This window comes from Tiliqua scincoides, chromosome 1 (genome assembly GCF_035046505.1).
Source record: "Tiliqua scincoides isolate rTilSci1 chromosome 1, rTilSci1.hap2, whole genome shotgun sequence".
NCBI classification, from domain to species: Eukaryota; Metazoa; Chordata; class Lepidosauria; order Squamata; family Scincidae; genus Tiliqua; species Tiliqua scincoides.
In genome coordinates, this window is record NC_089821.1 from 289,241,675 (window position 1) to 289,262,122 (window position 20,448).

A 20,448-nucleotide genomic window follows, 5' to 3' on the forward strand; every position below is an offset into this window, starting at 1 on the left:
CTGTTGTAAGTCAATATGTCAGTCTGGAATCCAGCTCAAATTCTGAAGGTTCTGAGCATGCCAGAATCAAGCATTGGCCCCATGTGCTTCCCACCCCCCACCCCCCCCCCCCAAAAAAAAACAACAACACATAAACACACACAAGAAAGATAATTCGGAATAATGTTGGACCACACTTATTAACTAAATGTAATCAATACTACATAGTTGGCTCTACAGTATGTCCTAACTTCTAAACACTCCTTTTTGGATGGACACCTACCTTGGAGGAGACAGAGTGATACTGTTGCTTCCTCCCTGGGCATCACTATTCTGGTTTCCAACAATCCCCTGGAAAACAGTTCAAGGAAACCAAATTGCTCCACCTAACCTCAGAGACATAACTAGGGTGGAACCTGAGGGGCATCTGCCCCATGTGCTATACCAAGGGGGGACAGTTGTCTGCCCTCAAGCTACACCCTAGTTATGGATGAGGTGCTGGTGGCTTCACACCCCTGTTCCTTCTTCTGTGGAGGAATAAGAAGCTATTGCAGTGAGTGCTCCTTCTTCCAGGGAGAAGCTAGAAGTGACTGCCTTGCAGCACCACATGTGGCGCAAGGCAGTCACTTCTGTGCTCTCTCCAGAGGATGAGGCATTGGAAGCTTTGCCCCCCTGTTCCTTCTCCTGTAGAGGTTCTCCTTCAAGCAGAGCTCACTCCTCTTGGGAGAACCCAGAAGTGATCTCACATCACATGACATTGTGAAGTCACTGCTCCAGGTGCTGGGGCAGTGCATATCGGCTCTACCTACCCAGGTCTGACAGTTTTTGAGTGGGACTGCAGTTCAAACCTGAGAAGTCACCAGCATGCATTGCTGGGCCAGACAGCCTCTTGAGATTATGCTTCCCCCTTTGACTCTTGCTTACCTCAGGGTACACATCGAAATCCCTACTCCCAGTCTCTGTCTTGCACTATACACTCTTTACACTCTCACATAACACCAGAACCAGGGGACATCCACTAAAATTGAGTGTTGGGAGGGTTTGGATTGACAAAAGAAAATATTTCTTTACTCAGTGTGCAGTTGATCTGTGGAACTCCTTGCTGCAGGATGTGGTGACAGCATCTGGCCTGGATGCCTTTAAAAGGGAATTGGACGAGTTTCTGGAGGAAAAATCCATTATGGGTTACAAGCCATGATGTGTATGTGGAACCTCCTGATTTTAGAAATGGGTTATGTCAGAATGCCAATGCAAGGGAGGGCACCAGGATGCAGGTCTCTTGTTATCTGGTGTGCTCCCTGTGGCATTTGGTGGGCCGCTGTGAGATACAGGAAGCTGGACTAGATGGGCCTATGGCCTGATCCAGTGGGTCTGTTCTTATGTTCTTATACCTGCTAGCTGTAACCTCTCTGGCCACAAGACCACATTCTAAGAACAGTCTGGGCTAGGTGAGAATTTATCCACCAAAAGGAAATGAGGCAAGAAGTAAAAATAAAAAATAAAAAAATCCCTACCCAGCCCTCAAAGTAAGCATGGGAGTGAGATGAGGTCAAAATGCAAAGGAGTGGCATTTTGTCCCTGGTCCGTTGACATATAATGACTGGATTTCTTATATCCCCCCCTTTTTACGAAATCCCTGAGACTCTGCATATAATAGTCCCATTTATCTGCACAGCATGCAGTTAACTCTACTTGTGTGTCTGTGTGTGGCTGTGTGCCTCTGTGTGCAATAAAAGCCATTGTTTGATGCAAAGTGTCAAGGAAACAAAAAAATCCCTTTTGCCTTGAGTCATCTTTTATGGTGAGCGGCTGATCTGAATTTTTGGATGGGGATTATGTGCCTTAATGAATTTTAATGAGAAGGAATTTAGGAAACAAAGCCGCAAGCTGGTTTGAAAGCAGTGATGGCGATGCTCGCTGAGGTCACTCAAGAGTGACTAATTTTTCGCAGTATTATAAACATGCCGACACTGGTGGTGGTAAATCTAGTACAGAGAACAATTAGCATGAGAGTTCACCTTGTCACCCATCAGCAAGGGCAGAGAAGAACACAGCCTTTGATACTAGTTAAAGACTCCATGAAGGGGAGGGAATTTAAATTTATAATCTCCAGGCGAGGCATATTTAGGCAAAGCTGTTAAGTTTGGAACTGTGACCTGGTGTATGATAAGCTATATAGAAGTAATGACATCATAGGCATGGCAAGATCAGACAGACTCCACAACAGGACAATTTGGGAACTTTCTTTCCTTTGCAAATTGCAACAGTGCACCCTTATTCTGTGTTGACTCAATGTATGAGTCATTGTGAATGTGCTTTCTAGCAGGTTCATGATACTTGTAGGCTTGTTAAAGTTGTAAGAGATGGAACCTTGGCTTTCCCCAGGTGTGAGCAGGGTGCACAAACACAGCATACATAGCAGAGTCCTTTCAATGCAGCAGTTGTATTATAGAGCAAGGGTTTTTACAAGTAGAGTAGTCAGCAAACAGTCCAAGTCATATACGATGAGCAGTCAGTTCAGTATCAACAAATCCAAATCAGCTTTCCACAATACACAGTCAAAGTTCAGTCCATAGGTCAGTAACATCATATACATACAGTATCCAGCCTCTTCAGCCACTGGCAGCAGTCTAACAGTAATCACCATCAACTCTCCTACTGCTGCACTTGAGTCTCCTTCTGACTATCCTCATATAGTCAGCTCAGCCAATCAGTACTGGCCTTGGTCACACCCAGGGTGTGCCTGTCCCAGGTGCTTGCTGATTCCAGCTGAATCATCAGTCCACACCTGCTCCCTGAACCAACATGTAAGCCTTGGTTCTGCATTTACTCAGAACACAAGCTGACATTCTCCTCCTTGGTTCAGGTCCTCTACTATATCTAGACCCTTAGTCCCAGCATCTTACAGTTCTCATGATGCCTTGTGGTTCCTTGCACTTTTGTCAGTGCGTCCGCCACGTTCTGGCTCGATTCACAATAAGTCAGGGTGATTAACCCATCTGTCACACACTGTTTCACATTCTGGAAACGTACATCCGTGTGTTTAGATCTGGCCCGGACACCAGGAGCTGATGCCATTTGAATGACGGCCTGGTTGTCTTCCATTACAGTTATTGGTTTTGACATTTGTACCCCAAGATCTATCATTAACTGTTTGTACCAAACAAGTTCTGAGCACATCAGACTTAATGCCGCGAATTCAGATTCGCAGGTTGATAGTGACACATGCTTTTGCCTTACGGTCTTCCATCCTATCAATGATCCTGCTAGGAATACTAGTACTCCTGATGTAGACTTTCTAGTCTCCGTATCTGAGGCGAAACCCGCGTCAACATACGCTGTGAGTTGAAGTTCGCCCATTGGCTCGAGGTATAACGCCATGTCTATGGTTTGTTTCAGATACCTCAGGACCCTTTTTGCTGCCAACCAGTGTTTCTGAGTGGGTTGGCTTGCTGCTCTGGCCAGTAAATTACATGCCATCGCAGTGTCAGGCCTGCTCCACTGACTGATGTACATAAGACTTCCCAGTAGGGATTTGTACATGTTAGGGTCAAATATGGGACTGGGTGTTTCATCCTTTTCAAAGTCTGGAGTCATAGGGGTTTTTACTCCATTGCACTGCACCATGTTAAACCTTTGGAGCAACTGGGTTATTTTCTCCCTTTGTGATATTTTATACCCTTGTGACACCTTAGTTATTTCTAGTCCCACATACTTACGCAGTTTACCCAGATCACGCAGAGTAAACTTTTCCCTTAACATCTTTACCACATCATTGGCTTGTTCATCACTTTTACACAGTATGGCTAAGTCATCAACAAAACAAAGTATTATACATTTTTGCAGGCCTTTTCCCCTGGTAAAAACACACGGATCCGCTATCCCTTGGCGGAATCCCTCACCCTTCAGTACATTGGATAGGCATTTGTTCCACTCATACCCTGCCTGCTTGAGTCCATACAGGCTCTTTTTCAGCAACCAATAATTCTTTCCGTTCTCAGAGGCACCTGGTGGTTTCCTCATGAAAATGGTATGTTGCAAGGGCGCATGCAAATATGCAGTTTTTATATCTAAATGTTTTGTTACAAAATTTTCCTTTGCAGCTAGCACTAGAGCACTGTACAACGAACAATTTCTGAGCGTGGGTGCGAAAAGTTCATCATAGTCATTGGCATCTTGGCCAAATCCTTGTGCAACCAACCTTGCCTTGCACTTTGGATGACCATTGGCATCTCTTTTTACTTTGAATACCCACTTGCAACCTATTGCCTTTTCTCCAGGTGGGAGGTCAGTTTCCTCGTACACCTTTAACTCACTCATGGACTTCAGTTCAGAGTCAATGGCCTCTCTCCAGGCTGCTTGTTCATAGCTGGACATGTCTTTTATGGAGTCAAATGACAATGGATTTGTCATTGCTGGACATGTCTTTTATGGAGTCAAATGGTTCAATGGATGCCTGACAAACTGTTCCAGGCTTGAACCTGTCAGGTTCTATCCTTTCCCTGGTGGACCTACGAGGTATAAAGCTGTCCTCATCCTTGGGTTGCGGTGCACTGTCAATTGGTGTAGGTTCCTGTTGATGCCCACTCATGACTATTTCCTGTGATGCTTCACTATCAGTGTGCTCCTCCTTCAGTTGCGGAAGCAATTTCTTTGGCGATTTCTCCCGGGTAGGGATGGTAGATCGTTGCACTTCGCCTCTGTCTACCACTGGGAATGAGGATGTGACACAGGGACCCAAGCGATCCCAGCCCGTGGTATCTTCTAGGAATTTTGCACTCGCACTAATGACAGTGTTCTTTGAGTGCAAGTAACCAAACCGGAATGCTTTATGGTTTGATTCGTACCCCAGGAAGTACATCTTCCTACTTTTCTGCTGCCCCTTCCGTCGCAGCCCCTTGGGGATGTGTACGAATGCAGGTATACCAAACACATGCAAGTAGTCTAAAGATGGTATTCTCCCATGCCAGAGTTTATACGGTATTTGGCTGGTTGCAGAATGCCAAATAGCGTTCAGATTGTGTGATGCGCACATCATTGCCTCACCCCAATACTTGAATGGTAATCCACTGTCCTTCAGCATGCAAAACGCCATGTTCTGCAGTGTCTGTCCACACCTCTCACAGTGTGCATTATGCTGGGGTCTATATGGGGCTGATTTGCGGTGCTCAATCCCTTTGTCTTTGAGCAGCCTTTCAAATCTTTGGTTCACGAATTCTCCCCCATGATCAGTAATAATGCATTTAGGCAATTTGCCTGTCTTTCTATGCACAAATTTCAACCAGCCTTCCGCATTCTGGCAGGTTTCACTCTTTGTTTGCAGCAAATAACAGAATCCATAACGCGAATCATGGTCTTCTATGGACAACACAAAGCGAGCCCCTCCCATGCTGGGTGAGAATGGCCCTATCAAGTCCATGAACACTAAATCAAGTATGTCATTTGTATGATAATTCCCAGGCTTCCTGGTGGGAGTAGCCTTTGACTTAATTGCTCTGCACACCTCACAGTCCAAATATAAGCCACATGGTTTCAACTTAATCCCTTCAGAGTGTTCAACAGTTCTCCTGAGGGCTGGGAAACAAGCATGACCCAGTTTCCGATGTAGCTTATGTATGCAGTCCAAATGAGCCGGTTTATTTGCAAAAACAGACCCCACCGTTCCTTTGGGGGTTTGCAACACATATAGATCTCCCTGCAACTGAGCAGTGGCCACATGCCCAGCAGCTTGTTTGATCTGGCATTCCTCAGCAGAGAAATGCAGGGTATAACCCTCCTTTGTTCGTGCAGCAACAGAAAGGAGATTGTAGGTGAGATTTGGGACAAAAACCATTTCAAGAGTTCTTTTGAGCATAGGCAGAAAGACATCACCTTTCCCTTTAACACTTGCTGTGACCCCATCTGCCAGTGTGATGTACTGGTTCTGTATGGGCTGAAAGGATTTGAACAGTCTCTTAGCATTGCAAATATTTACAGTGGCCCCACTGTCCACAACAAAGTTATCAACACAGTCTTTAGGCATTTCAGTTACTGTTAAATGGACCCCTCCTCCTTCGACAGAACACAGGGGTTGTTTTCCCCTCCTGGATTTACAGTCCTTAATCAAGTGAGAAGTGCTATTACAACAAAAACACCTCCTCACAGCGTAAGCCTTCGCAGACTCATCAACAGGGTGATTTGAGAATTCCACAGCTGTTCGCTCTTTGCGTTTATCTCTCTGAGGTTTGTCTTGCAGCAATAAATTATCTTTTCTGCGCCGGTCCTCCTCAAGGAGTCGGCCTGTTATGCTTGCAAGAGTCAGGTCAGCGCGAGGTAACACCTCCAGGCTTGTAACAAACACATCATAGCTCTGATCCAGGGAGCATAGGATGATATAAACCTGCTGGAGTTGTGAAAATACCAGCTCCTTTTCTTGGAGTTCCCTTAGAGTCCTTTGCATGAACTCAATATGGTGCAACATGTCCCCTCCATTCTGGAGGCGTGCCCTGAGCAACTTTTGCATTAAATGTACAGGGGACTTGCACTGGCCCAATGTCCTTGTAGGATTGTGCTGTAAGAGCACAAAATTGGAGGAAAATTATTATCACCTAAAAATGAGATTTTGCTTCTTGAGGGACAAGTACCCTTGAACCACTAGGTAACACAATCAATTCAACATCTGTTGACTTTCTATCTAATACATCACCTTCAGTTAATCTCTAGCTTTGCTAATTTAAAAACTCTCATATTTCTCTTTTACTTTCCCCGCCACCTTACTCTGTGGTGTGGCAGTGGGTTTTACCCTGCAGGTAGGTGAAGAGTTGCTGCTCCTCTTTTGCTGCAGAATTTGAAGAGGAGGAACAGGAAGTTGTGAAAGAGGAAGTGGAGGAAGGGAGAGTGCTGGCCTAGGGCATCTCTTCTCCATTTAGAACAGCAAGGGAGGGAGCAGAAGAAGAACTGGAAATGCTAGGTTAGAGCATCTCTTCTTCATTTACAGGTTGAGTGCTAGCAGTACCCGGACACCAACTCAGTTTGTCTCATGATGAGGATGGCTCTATCAGGGGGCAAAACAGCAATTTTGAGGAAGGGCATGTAGATGGGGAAAATCAATATAGGGAAAAGGATTCGGGGAGCAATCCTAACCAACTTTCCGGCAGTGAAGTAAAGGCAATGTAGCTCCGAGGAAAGGGAACAAACATTCCTTTACCTTGAGGAGGGTTCCGTGACTGCCCCCCCCAACTGCAGGATGCAGCAGTGTCTATGGGGAATGTGCTATGGCAGAGCTGGAAAGTTGGTTAGGAATTGAACCTAAAACTCCTTTCCAGCACGTTCTGCAGCCCTTGTCTGATTTAGGCCCTCCTGGAGTGGTTGTCCCCAATCTAGGAAATATTTCATTCATTTTGGCTCTTGGAATTGCCTCAAAAGACCTACATTTTTGTAGGTCTGGGGTATTTGAGGGACTGCCTCCTTCCCTACAATCCTGCCCGTGCTCTTAGATCATCTGGGGGGGCCCTTTTGACTGTGCCGCCACTAAGAGATGTGAGAGGGGCAGCGGCCAGGAAGAGGGCCTTCTCGTGGTGGGCCCCGAACTGTGGAATACCCTCCCCTTAGAACTGAGAACTGCTCCCTCGTTGTTAACGTTTCGGTGTGGACTGAAGACCTTTTTGTTTCAAAAAGCTTTTAATTGTTGACAGGCTGGCTGGCGTTCTTGCTTTTTATATGAAAATCCACGGGGTTTGTTTGTTTTTAGTTTTTTTAATTATTGTAAATTGTTTTTAATGTATTTTTAAGGTGTTTGTAAGCTGCCTTGTATGCCCACTGGGCAAAAAGGCGGGGCATAAATTAATAAAATTAATAATAATAATAATAATAATACATTCTAAGATTTCTTGCTTTCCTTTATATTGTGTTGCTTCCACCTTCTTGGTAGCAGAAGGGCTTTTTCTTCCTCCATGAAATAAATGCCAGCGGAGTGCTGTTATTGTGGCTCTGAACAAGGGACAAATCACCAGCTCCCACTGTCTGCGCTGGTAACAGAGAGCACAGACTGAAATCATTGTAGGCCATTTGTTGTTGGAGTTGGAGCAAAGTTATAAGTCCAAGGTTATCGTGGGCCTGCTCTCTCTAGGAAGTCCATCGGTGGTCATGGGAAACCCACTTTTGTTCCAGAAAAATCCTTGGGTTTTGTACGCAAGGAGCCAACACGAAAACACTCAGCAGTGTAAAATGTATGAACTCAAAAACTCGCCCCTTGCCTGGTATTGCATCGGGCATGTTTTCGTACAAGTGCTTTCATACAAGCCAGCCAAGAAGAGACATTTCTTCTTGTGAACTAATTATTAGTGAGAGAGTTCCTTGTTTCCTGCAGGGTCAGGCACCTTCTGGAAAACAAAAGGGAGAGCGCTGAGGAAAGGTTAAAACATTGCGACAAAATTAATGATGCTAATTTGAAGTCTTGCTGTTCTTTAATTATTGATGGCATGAGATAGCTGACCTTCCGGAGTTCAGTCATTTGTAAACACATCCCGGTAGGTCTGTCTCCAGTCTCGCAGGGCCCAATGGTGCTTGAAGAAATTTCTAAATTACCTAATGAGAAAAAAAGAGGAGTCCTTTTAGTCAATTTCATTTCAGTTCCAGCAGTAGCTCTCTATTCCATTTTTTTCCCTGTTCACTGTAGACTGTGGTTGTGCTCCCCCCCCCAAGTTTAACGGGAGGAGGCAGTACAAGGAAAATAGAGGGCAGAGGCTTGGAAATAGGAGAGAGAAAATGGTGCTTAGCTAAAACCCCGCTAAGTTGCACAGCAAGGATGGAAAGCAGCACAGAGCCAGGCATGGGGCAGTTTGACCTACTTGGCCAAAATGGGACCTGTGACTGCACTTGGGTGGTGGCGCACCCACAGCTGGCATGTCATTTTGTAGTCGATGCTCTGGCATGGAAGATTCCTTGCCAAGGCATCACAAGGAGAGTGTGGCGAGTGGAACATTGCCCCTGAACAGGCTTCCCTCCTGTCTACCCCTGGGGTTTTTTGGCTTAAAATCAGCCCCCCTGGAAGCAATTGGCATTGCTTCCAGGTACCTCGCTGCTGCCACTCTTCATGGGGAGTAGGGGGTCCACAGGAGTACCACCTGCAAAAATATTATATTGGACCCCACAGCACCTAAGACTCACCCTGAGTCAGCAGCTACTTAACTACTTTGGCTACCTACATGACCCTGTAAGTGACACCGGCATTGATAGTGGTGAGGAAGTTCAAACAGGACACATTTGAGAGGCATCACACCAATACAAGGCAAACCTTCATGTCAGGTTCGGGATTGTCTGACCCAGGGTCATACAGCGCTATTACCAACCACCTGTCCCTCTCTCCTTTCCCTCCACATTGACTGGTGATAGGACAAAAGAAGCAACAATGGCAACAGTAAACTGTCTCTCTCTTTCTCACTCCCCCCCCCCCCGGGGCACAGACCACTGCAACACAAAACTGCCCATGTGCAAGGGGCCCTAAAATGCATTTTTTTGGTTCCTTTGTCGTCCTTTGTCCTCTATGATGTGAGAACGGCACAGACAGGAGAAAAGGTACCAGAACCAAGGGACATCCACTAAAATTGAGTGTTGGGCGGGTTAGGACAGACAAAAGAAAATATTTCTTTACTCAGCATGTGGTCGGTCTGTGGAACTCCTTGCCACAGGATGTGGTGCTGGCGTCTAGCCTAGACGCCTTTAAAAGGGGATTGGACAAGTTTCTGGAGGAAAAATCCATTGCGGGGTATAAGCCATGATGTGTATGTGCAACCTCCTGATTTTAGAAATGGGTTATGTCAGAATGCCAGATGCAAGGGAGGGCACCAGGATGAGGTCTCTTGCTATCTGGTGTGCTCCCTGGGGCATTTGGTGGGCCGCTGTGAGATACAGGAAGCTGGACTAGATGGGCCTATGGCCTGATCCAGTGGGGCTGTTCTTATGTTCTTATGTAAGGTAGAGGAAGCAGGCATATTGTCCATTTGACTGCACATGAAACAAGAAAAGAAAGGGGGGGAGTTTCTCCTGTTTGGTTTGCACTTTGTCGCAGGAGACACTGGACCAGAATGCTAAGACCTAATAACCTCTCTGTTCAGAGGTAAGGTGTAGACTGGCAGAAAGAGCTTTGAAGCAAACCTGGGGCTAGGTGGTAGCTGTCATAGCAGCTAACTCAAGGAGGGAAGAAGGACAAGAGAATCAAAGCTGCTTTCCCAGGACAAGGGGACATGTTGGAAAGGTGGTTCACATAGGATGGCAGCTGGAGTGTGCGTATTTTGAAACAAAGAAGTGTTCCAAAGTCCCTCCTTTCCAAAAGCTGCTTTCCCGTTGGAAAACCAGCCATTGTGCTTTCATGTTTTCGTTTACAACACTATTGTAAATAAGTCCATTGTTTATTGTCTGTTGCCTGCATTTGATTTTTAGGAGTTTGCCGTTTTCTACTTTTTTCACCATCTAAAACTAGAAGAGATGTGGGATTGGAAATATTTAAATTAAATACATTTGCCACAGTCCAGTGCAGTTTGAAGTTTGCTGGAGTCAATGGGCTTCAGTGTGTATAGCTCTGTGTTGGCTTTTGGCCGTTTGATGGTGTGTGTTTTTCCTTGAATTCTGATTTGGGAACATTTTTACACATGCTGCACAGATGAAAGACTAAAAAAAAAACCAGATTTTTAAAGCAAAAAAGGCATAAATAAGAAAACAAAACTCCTTTGATTTGCACAAATTATTGGTTGTATGTATGCCTTTTAAAAAAAATCATAAACACTTCCTAAACTTTGAGCGTGTTTATTCTACATGCTACTTCTGGATATTTAACTGATGGGGTGTGACATATTTTTCTGGGCAAGGAAATTTTTGACAGGGGGAAAGAACAAATCAATCATTCTGAAGCCACTAACAGTGTGGTTTTATCACTTTCAAATAATATCTAGCCGTATGGAAATGAAAATATAAACAGAAGGAAGTTTATCAAGCTGGGTTATGTGTGGAACCATTGCAACTGATTTGTTAGATGTTCTTCACATGAGCACCAAATGAAAGAGGATATGTGCCACCTGTGGCTGGCTTAGGAAGATGTTTTCTAGTACGTTTTCACTTGGTATTTTCCATCAGCAAAGTAGTTGATGAATTCAGTCTGATGACGTTTCGCCTTCTGAGATACCAATGTCAGGGGAACCACTTAGCAGTGAAGTGCTCCAGCTACTGTCAACCCATCAAGTGGACCCCAAATATACTACTGTTAGTAAGGTACGTTACATTGGACTGGAGGTTGCTTCAAACTGTGCCGGAGCTGAAGGCTGATGATGCATAGAATGGGGACATCAAAGAAGCTTTTAGCATTTTATCCGGGTCTGATTGATATAGTCCCAGTGCTTACATTTATAAGGAATAATGGCTTTGAAACACAGAGGATGTTCCTCCTCTCTCTGATCTTTATGTCCTTGATGGCAATTGTGTAAATCATAACTGAGGTTTGTGCGTGCGTGCGTGCGTGCGTGTGTGTGTGTGTGTGTGTGTGTGTTTCAGTCCATGATCATTGGAGTGGCACAGTCATTAAGAGTATTTGAATTCCCCAGCACTCCTGTCCTAGAATTGTGCACAGAAACAAACACACACTTGTGAGCAAATCTACGCTGAAAAAAAGGGTGACTCTTGTAATGAACAGGTTCACATAAAACCAAGTGGCAGCTGTGAAAGAGGATCCTTGTGGTGCAATTATAGGCCTCACGGTATGGAGAAGTTTCAGGATAGGTGGAAGAGGAAACAGACACTCTTTTCTTTTCCCACTCCCCTGAGACCTTCCTCTGTATGTAGCAGTTGAGGGTTGTGTTTAAAGCTAGACACCAGCTATGAACCTGACATCTCATTGCCATTTAACGGGGGGGGGGGGGAGTTCTGAAGAGTAGGAAAGGTAAAAAAATGTTACTTTTCCTAAAACATACCTATATAGTGCAAGGAGGAGAGGTTTTTAAACCATCCCAACCCTCCTATCCACCCTGATCTTCTTACCAGTGTTTGTTCTGTCACTTCTGGCTTCCCAATCTTGAAGTAACTGGTGATGACATCATCACCAGTTCCTTCCAGTGCTACTTCCAATGGAAGGACCCTGCAAAGTGGTACAGTGGGGGAAAAACATCGAGAAACACTGCACTATACATTTTTAGAATCTTGAGTAGCAAGCTTCCCTCTCTCCCCTCCTCTTATTTTCCTGTGACTGACACATTTAACCAGCTCCTAATCATCCAAGAATTATACTCTGATGAATAGTTAGGAATTAGGAGTGCACAACCATTTTCTGGAGTTATTTTTTGTCCCTTCATTTGTTTTTGTCATTAAACACTTCATTTGTTTGGTTAGTTCTTTATTAAAATTGCATTCATTTAGCTATTCATTTGTTAAAATTAGATTTGTTTCATTACTCATATTTCTCTTGGTTAAGAAGGGCTCTTACCTATCGCAGTAGCAGGCTTTTTTTCTGTTTACAACCCTTTTATTATACTTTAAACTAGATCAGTGGTTCCCAAACTTTTTAGCACCAGGACCCACTTTTTAAAGAAGACACTCTATCAGGACCTACCTAGCTTTACAAGACTTTAAAAAAAAAAAAAAAGCGATCTACAAGTAATATTTTTTATTTATTTATTTATTTATTTATTTATTTATTTATTTATTTATTTATTTACAAATAATTTATTTGCAACAAACCGGACATCCATTTTTAGAAATGAGGCAGCCCTAATGAATGGCCCCAAGGATTGTGGGGCTTAGTTGTGCGACCCAGCCTTCACCTGCCCCCACTACCTGCCATTGACGGACTTGGAAAAAAGCACACCAGAACAAAACACCTTAGCTTGGTGCTCCAGCTTTCTGTAAGGCACGTCTGTCAGGTTTACCGCCGGGCAAGTGCCTGTGCTAGTCCAGCGACCTTTACTTACCGCCGACCTTTTGGTCAGTGGTAAAGTGAGTAACTCCATTGCGGGGCTGCTTCCTTACCTGGGAGAAGGGGACGAAAGTCCCCTTCTCCCGAGGCGCCACCCGCAGCAGGCTGAGGTGCGCAGGATGCGGTGGCAGCCGTTCTCGGCACTGCTGCATCCGCGCATCCTGGGCAGCTCAGGATTGGGCTGCCCAACATTTATCTCCCTATATTTATACAAACTTGCAAACTGCAGGATCTCAGCTCTTTGCAAACTGCAAGGGGCTCAGCTCCTTTCAGGTCAATTAGCAGCTATCTGATTTCTGAATCGCCTCAGGCCTTGAGGCAATTAGTTATCTGATATTTCCAGTGCCTGTGTTTTCATTGGAGGCTCTGTGAGATCCACTAAAAACTGTGTCATGACCCACAGTTTGAGAAACACTGAACTAGTTCTTTCTTGGAAGGAATGCTTTTATGCTTTGATGGCGGTCACTGTTTTTAGCCACAAAACAACATGATACCTGGAGCACTGGAGGAAAAAATGGCAGTCAAGATAGGAGCTCTGCTATCACTTGTGTAAGGTGTGAAAAAAAAAAAAATGAAGGCTTACAACTGCTACCACACTTGAAGGTAAGCCTCCTTTAATGACATAGAGTTCTGAATGAAATGAACGGCATGTGTCAGTCATTTTATTTGCATCTTCCATCACAGCTGTAGGCATTTATTTATTTTTTTTAAAATCTGATACAAATGAAGCAACTGGGTCCAATGCGTGTTTTTCATTCTTTCTGAAACCAATGCACATCCCCACTAGGCATTCCTCAATTCCTCCTTCTGCATAGTTTGGATTGATATGCAACATTGGAAGTGGCATCTGCTTGTACAAGGTTTTTCAGCGCACTAAAAGATACTTTTGCAAATTATTTAGATAATGGAGTCGCCTTAGGCCAGGTGCCAGAATGCATGCGATGAAAGAAAATACAGCATTTTAAGAGCAAGTGCTTTTGCTATCCTTGAGTTTGCAAAAGCTTTGAGAAGCATTTATCTTGCCTGAGAAAGATGATTTATTTAACCTATGTGTTTTTAAACTCTGTTGATTGAATTTTAAGGATCATGGAGGGAATTCAAGGATCCTTCCCCCCCCCCAACTCTCAGTTTTATTACATTACAATCTATTTGTCCTAAATTCCATCTTTTGTTTCCTTCATCTTGTGTCTCAGCTTAGTATGTCAGGACTGTCACAATAATATTGAAGATGTCAGTAGAAACTTTTATGGACAATTGGAAACCATTCATGGACTTCCTGTGCATCGAGGGGGAAATGGGCCAAATAACCTATTGATTTGATGAGTAGATAGGGGAGTTAGCTTTTATGCTTTTCTCATTTTTTTATTTTGTGTGGAAAATGTACTCTTTAATAAGTGTAGACTCTTTAAGGTTTGATAATTTTTTGTATGTAGTAGAACAAAGGAATGTAGTTCTAAATCTCCTCATTTCCCACATAATTTGCAATGTCTTTACTTTTTGATTTTTTTGTATTTGTTTTTAATAAAATAAAGAAGTATTAAAAATAATATTAAGATGTTAAGAATCTCTTCCATCTTGAATTCTGTCTTTGATGAAGCATCTTGATTTGAGCTGCTGTGGAATCCTCAGGATCGATAAATGGTGCTATGTTTGGGAATCTACTCCCTGTTTTCTAGTAGTCCCAGCATACCAGAATCGAGATCACTATCATTCCATATTTTTAGTTATGGCTTGATCTAGCTCAGTAAGCCATAGAAGATTTACGGAGGGATAACTTTATGTGTTTGTCAGCGCAATCCTAACATACCTTGGAACAGGCAGGTTGTTGGGCCTGCGCTATACCCAGGGCAAGTTTGCGGCTTGGCCTGAGGCAAGGGGAAAAATTCCCTTTACCCTGGGGAGAGCCGCAGCAGCGCCAATAGGTCTACTAGGATCTGTGCCACCTGAAGAGGTGGTGCAGATCCAAGCAGAACGGAGCATCATAGAGCTGCTCTGTGTAGCCCAGGAACGGGGCTAGGATCTGGTATAACTTCCGGGTCCTGGCCCCGCCTCCCACTCCCTGCCTGCCTGCCCTCTCCCCACCTGAAAACACCTCCTCTCTTCCCTGCCCTCCTTACCTCAACCCCCTTCATGTCGGCCTTTTTCAGCCGGTGCGAACTTACTGGGCTCTGTCGGTGCGGAGGTTGAATTTGGCCTCCGCGAGCCGGTGCGCATCCCTGCCCCAGCCCAGCCGACTCACACAGAGGCGCAAATATGCTTTACAGCACATTTGCGACCCTCCTAGGCCTGCGTGAGGGTCTTGCACTGGCCAAACCTATCTTTTGGATTGATCTCTGTGTTTATTTAATAAAACTAAACTTTTGCCTGCAAAATTGCTCTGCATTGCCCTTACCCCATAAAGGATATTCTAGTGAACACTGTTCATACCATGATGCTTCCTGAATGAAAAAATGTAAGAAAGCCCCAACAGGGCACAATAATAAAAGTTATTTTATTTCTCTAACAATTTCTCCAATGGCACTTTGAGCTTATAGAAAAGCAGCTACACGTCCTTTAAATACATAACTAAGGCCGTAATCCTAACCCACTTTCCAGCACCAACATAAGGGCAATGCAACTCCAAAGTAAGGGAGCAAACATTACCTTACCTTGAGGGGTCCTCCATGACTGCCCCCCCCAACTGCAGGATGCAGCACATGCCCCACTGGCACAGCTATGCCAGTACTGGAAAGTGGGTTAGGATTGCACCCTAAATATGATACTAAACAGCTAGTAACTGATATGTAAAAATTGTATGAGGGGGGTGGTTCTATATTAAGCAATAGTAGGTTGTCACCTGCCATAACTATTCATAATTATTTCCCAAATATAATGAACATAGAGATGAACATAGTCTGCTTTGATCTTGTTAATAACACATTATCTGTGTAACTTCTTTCTGGTCTTTCGGTTTGTTGACTATCTTTTAAAGACATCTGGAATCTGTGGGGAATCAATACAGCAGAACTAAATGGCCTTTCCCAGTTCCCAAGAATTCTAGTCATATGAAGGATGGGATAGAGAGTTGTCATAGAGAATTGGCAGCCTCTTACCTACTGTCAACTTCCAAGTTTCTCTGTGGGAAGCCATGACAGTTAAAGTAGTAGAAAATCAATATATGTTTCTAGTGTAAGATATAGTCATAACGTGATTCTTTGTTCAGTGTACAAGGTCATCTGTCAGTGTCAAAAAATATTCACAGCTGTCACAATCCCACCTTTCAACTAAAAATGACAATATTTAGGGATGCCATAGCGACCTAGCAATCTTGCTGTTAGATATGGATATTTTAGTTCTGCTAGAGCACAAATTATCCTGAGCCTCCCTCTCTGTTTGACCGACATTCCATTTGGGGCATCCCTTCCCCTTATCCCTGGGTAAGCCACTGTAGCCCCTATGGGTTTCCTCATACTTGCGCCACCTCCTGATGTAGCACAAGTCTGAGAAGAGCAGAGCTGCTTCAAGCCACTCTGCGCTGCTTGGGAATGGCGGTTGGGATCTGGCTTAATAGCCGGATCCCAGCCTCGCCGCCTGCAAAAATGCAGTAAACAACGTATTGAATACAAAGGCTTTCTTCCTGTGTTGAAAAATAAGAACTGTTTGCTCCAGAGAAAGATTCCTTAGTCTAGTCTTCCTTCAAAGGATGAGAACCTTTGGATGGGATCCATTGCACTGCTCATGAACTACATCCTGAGTAGCGCAGAAAAGTCTCCCCCCTGCTGTGACGTCTGATGTAGAGGAGGTGAACATCCCACACAATGGAGATCAGGCAGCAGGCAAGAAGCTCTTTTAAAAAAAAAACAAAAAAAACACGAAACAGTCATTTAAGATCTGACCAAGTTTTTAATCACACTTTTAAAGCAAATGACATGAATCAAGAGTTAATTTACATGTGAGATTTAATAACGCACTCACTGAATATTAATTGTATAGAAATGGATCATTTGCCAGGTTCTTTAATGAGGTGTAGCAACTACCGCATATAAAATTTGCAGACATTATTATTATATCATCCTTAAATCTCTGTAAATCTGGTTGAACAAATGTTAATATTGCAGCCATACAGAGTGACTAATAGATGAACAGTAGCTTAACAGTTTATCTGTTGTTGATCCCCATAGGTGCTTATGGTGCATTAACCTTGGAGGCCATTCTTTAATGTGCTGGTCTGCCACATTTTCTCAAAGATTACCTTGAATCTCTGACTGTCCCTCTGTCCCTCAATTATTTATTCAGCTATGAAATGAGAATCATATTTCATCCTGGTGCTTTAAGGATTAAGGTATTTAAGACTGAGGAGTGCTTGTGTATAATTATAAGGTGATTGTACTGAAGGTCCTAAATGTTAACAGATTGGAAGGGGCTATTGCTCACTGGTGGCACTCATGCCTTGAATGTAGAAGATCTAATGTTCAATCCAGGATATCTCCAATGTCAATATCTAAAATAGGAGTTGGAAAAGACTGGTCTCTGAGACACAAAATTGTAAACAGTACTGAGTTCGTTGACCCACTGCTTTGATTCAGTGCAAGGTAACTCCTTAGAAACAAAAATGGTTGGCAACCTTCAGTCTCGAAAGACTATAGTATAAGCCTACAGCACCCAGTATTCCCAGGCGGTCTCCCATCCAAGTACTAACCAGGCCTGACCCTGCTTAGCTTCCAAGATCAGACAAGATTGGGCATGTGCAGGGTAACAGTTGCTGCAGCACTTCTCAGTATTCCATTATTCTTGTGACTCTGATGTTTCTTTACCATGTTCCTATTCTACCATCCAGGGATGTGCCGTGACGTCTTATGCTGGTGAGGCACGTGACATCATGGTATCCAGGGCACAGAAGTGACAACACTTCTAGAAGTGACATCACTTCCTGTTCAACTCTGGATGCGTCTGGAGGTGTTCCAAGGACCTCAGAAAGCATAGCAAGTGAAAACAGGATCCTGGCAGTGAACAGCTGACTACAAATACAGTGTCGCTGAGAATGCTTTAGTTTCTTGGATCATGGCCTACACTATGAAGGACTCCTGACAAGAGATGGGCTGCTCCTCATAAGGACAGGGAAGGATGTGTTTGGCAAGAACTTTGCAAGGCTCATCTGGAGAGCATTAAACTGAATACAAAGAGGATGGAAGAACAAAGCACCAAAACCTAATATAAAGACAGACATTGGAGACATGATGGTATGAGACGAAAGAAGAAACAGGCATGGGAGAGGGTGATGAGGGATTTGTAAGAAACTGCACCAGGGAAGTTGATAGGAAGAGATACCCTTGGTCTCTGGTGTTTGTATACTAATGCACAGAGTATGGAATTGGGAAACAAACAGGACAAACCTGAAATCCTAATATGGGAAGGCAAATATGATTGAACAGATATAAAGAAAACTTGGTGGGATGAGATCCATGAAGAAAATATAGGACTGGAAAGGGTATAATTTGTTCAAAAAAGAACAGACCTGACAGAAAGTGAGGAAGTGATTTGCTGTCAAGAATGTATACTTCTATATGGAAGTACAGGAATCTGAGCATTGAAGCCATGAAGCCATGAAGCATTCAGCAGTGTCCGCTGAATCCAAACCCCCTTCCTGGACCCAATACTCTGATCTAGGTCCATGTGAACTTGCAAGTACCAATTTTGCTTGTGCAGATCCAAGTGGACCTACCATGGAGGCTTGGGACAAATGTCCCCTTGCCCAGAAGAGACCTCTGGAACTGCCCCCCCCCCCGGAGGATAAACCTTTTTGACTCAGCTGCAATAGTGGGAGGGGTAATTACAGGATTGTACTGTAAGACTGATAACCATGGTTTGTGTGAGACAAGCATAGCGGTAATGGGGGATTTCAACTATCCTGTCATCTGCTGGAAGTCTCACTCTCAGTTAAGCCTACACTCCTGTATGCACTTGCCTGAGAGGGGCAGCCCAAACCTACCTAACTCCTTTGCACCAACGGGGCATGCGCTGCATCTTGCAAGGGAATTTGCAGGGGAATTGCAGCCAACTGACAACTCAATCCTACTTGGAGAAATGGAGCAGAGTTTGGGGTGGGAAGGCCACCTGGCACCAAGACCAGGAAGGGGGCTATATTGGTGGCAGCAGTGCCGCCAATATCCTCTTTCCCAGCCTCAATCCAGCTTCCTGGGTCTATGTGGATCTGTGCCAACTGCATAGCTAGCACAGGTCCACATAGACCCAGCAGAGCCTTTACAAAGGCCTCCTCTAGCTAAGGAAACATTTGTTCCTTTGTCATGGGTTAAGCTCTAGCTGTTCTGCTGGGTCTATGTGGACCTCTGCCAGCTATACAGCTGACATTGGTCCACGTATTCCCAGGCAGGTGGATTGAGGCTGGGAAAGAAGATAGGATATTGGTGGCACTGCTGCCACAAATACAGTTCCCTTCCAGGCCTTGATGCACCCTCCTCCCCACCCCAATCTCTGCCCCATTCCTCCAGATACGATAGAGCTGTCAGTTGGCTGCAGCACTTCACTGAAAGGAGAGATGAAACAGGGGCTATCCCAGTGCCAGGTCTTTCATCATTCCAGTGCCAGCTGAAGACATTCACTCAGAGCTTTTACGAGGTTGGCAAATTTCCTTTTCGTTGCTGCCTTTGTGCGGTTCCATTCTTGAATCTGTTTTTAATTTTAATTAATTTGTAAGCCTTTATTACTTTTTTATCTGTTTATTTGATGTTTTTAAATATTGGCTTGTAACCTGCCCTGAACATTATGTAATTGAAGACCATAAACGTTTTAAATGAATGAATAGATAAAATGAATGAATTTTCCTCTGCTGCTAATTATTTGGCTGCAAAGTTAACAGTAACCAACAGTCAACAGCTAGACCAAAGGTGGACACCCTCTGCTTTGCCGCCAGGCAAATTAACCTCTTGGACCATCCAGATTAATAAAAGAATGATATCCATATTGTTTTGACTATATCACTGGAAGGGTTCATGGCCACTTGTTCTCATGCATACATGACAGAGTCATCACTGAAGCAGGGAGCATTAAAAGTACCAGTGTGATTCAGGTGGTCGATTTGCATAAGATTGCCAAAGGGAGGCTCGGACAGTGTGGTGATGTGCCTCCTTGAGCCTCACACCTGTGGCGGCCTACCCCCATCTGGCCTACTGATGCCACTGCCCGGGACTATGACATTGTCTGAACAGGATGTCAGAAGCAAGGTACAGCAGCCTGGGCAGATTTCCAAAGAGGTTTCTCACAAACCAGCAAGGGGAGGGGGTGGGCTGTTGTTCCCGTGAACCAAAGTTAGCCTTTTTACCTGGAGGTTTGTAGAGCCTGGTGCTCTCTTGACTTCGACCCAAGAGCAAAAGCAACACAAAACACATGCAAACAGTGACCTCCTGTCCCCTTGTTCTATACCACAAAAAACTGCAAGTTGTGCCTGATGGAAATAATGAATTGCAGCTAAATGGCCAGAAATTTGAAGTCTGAGGATAAGTGTGTGATTGCCCTGAGAAGACGAAGATCTACAG

At 44.2% G+C, this 20,448-nt stretch overlaps 1 pseudogene; it reads right to left on the minus strand.

Moving 5' to 3' along the window:
* Positions 1–17,545: 17,545 nt before the first annotated feature.
* On the minus strand, positions 17,546–17,665 carry LOC136637178 (5S ribosomal RNA; annotated as a pseudogene).
* Positions 17,666–20,448: the final 2,783 nt, after the last annotated feature.